Consider the following 1,680-nt stretch of genomic DNA (forward strand, 5'->3'; position numbering starts at 1 on the left):
AGTCGAACTAAGCCTTGTTGTCGGCACCGCTGTCGCCTTCATTAACACCATGCCACACCGTGTACACTGCATCTACCATCGCCAGTAATGAAATTCCCAAACCCTGTTCGTCACAACCGGTAGAATTAGAGCTTACCTACTTTTCTTTCCACTCGCGGAACATCAAAATTTTAAAAACACGAATTAATGCTCGATAACATTCCGGAGTTATCGCCGAGCCGTTATCTGCAACGCCGCTTGGGTAACGGCGGCCCTCACGCGTGGAATCCCGGCAACACCTCGTGAAGCGGTAATCTGTCACGTACAGTAAAGTCACGTTGTAAATCACGAAAGACTCTCGTCTCAAAAGAGCGCTTATCTCCCCAAACAGATTAAGGTTTAGCCAGGGAGAAGAAAAACCCCCAGACAGGGGTGTTATCTGTCGTCACCTTATCTGTAGCTCGGACTAGAACAAAAACAGCTCTTATCTCAGTTTGTAAATCACGGAAGGGAATTTCCATGTCTTTTCTGAGGTGTTCATTACGTCCACGTGTTGGTTGGCATCACACGTTCTTCCTTTGTCGAGCGGTTGTAAATGGAAATGAAGGATTTGCCCGTCTCCGGCCACAAAAGAGAGAGATCAAGGGATTACCTGCCCAGTTATTATTTGTTAGGGGATTTTGCAAATAATACGGCATTCATTAACGTCATACTTCTGCACGTCTATAAACCATCTCCTCTCGATACTTTCCGCCATTAAATACATCTTTTGGAATTATGCGGAATAAAGGAAATTATGAAATTAAAAAATATATATATACAGTATATAAAATCTCGTCGTCGATCAAATAGGGATTTATTAATCAATCTTTAAATTAAAGTGACCAAAATCTATTCGGAAGTAGCGCAGAGGAATCCCTACCAGATCGATCCGCTCGGTCGACCAATTGATAAGAGCAGCCAAAATTGAATGGCAGCCGAAGAAATCGTTGTTTACTTCTCAGTTGGTCGGAGATGTCGGGTTAAAAATTTCGGCAGTGACTTTATAATTAGGTAAGATCGGTACTCGGCTAAACTTTATGTTGTTTACGATCGAAGAGGATATTATTTTATAGAGGAGAGGCCGAAACAAGATGGAAGCGCTAATGCGGTTCGGATCGGTAGGCAGCGCACGTCCGAACATCTCCCTGGTGTACCATACATCAATCGCCGGTGACGGACAAGGGTTAGAAATGGCGCTGGACGTGATAAGAGCCCAGACTGGCCCTTGTAACCGCCGTGTTGCCTCACCTCGGTCACGTGGCCCTCCGACATCATCCTCGGCTTCACCCCGAATCTAATTGAATGCTTCCCCCGTTTAACCTTGACGAATGAAATATATTTTACTTATTTAAATAGAGATCGATTCCAATAGATGGCACCACTTTTCGAATGGGCAGAATGTTTTTGCTTTAAAAGCCCATTTGTTTGAAGTCTTCTACACGCGAAGAATCTAATTTTTATATGGAATTGTGAAACGATAAACAATGCAATTTTTTTACTATTTTAAATGGATTAGTATTTGCATAATTAGAAACGCGCAGTTGTAAAAAATAAATGAAGTTTTGTAAGAAATAATTCAATTTACACAAAAGATGAGATGAAAATTTAAGTCAAGACTAAATTTAAATTTAGATAAATTTATTTAATAAATGGAAAAAA

This window comes from Centruroides sculpturatus, unplaced genomic scaffold (assembly GCF_000671375.1).
Source record: "Centruroides sculpturatus isolate CEXI.00-Female unplaced genomic scaffold, Cexi_2.0 scaffold16, whole genome shotgun sequence".
In the NCBI taxonomy this organism is placed as follows: domain Eukaryota; kingdom Metazoa; phylum Arthropoda; class Arachnida; order Scorpiones; family Buthidae; genus Centruroides; species Centruroides sculpturatus.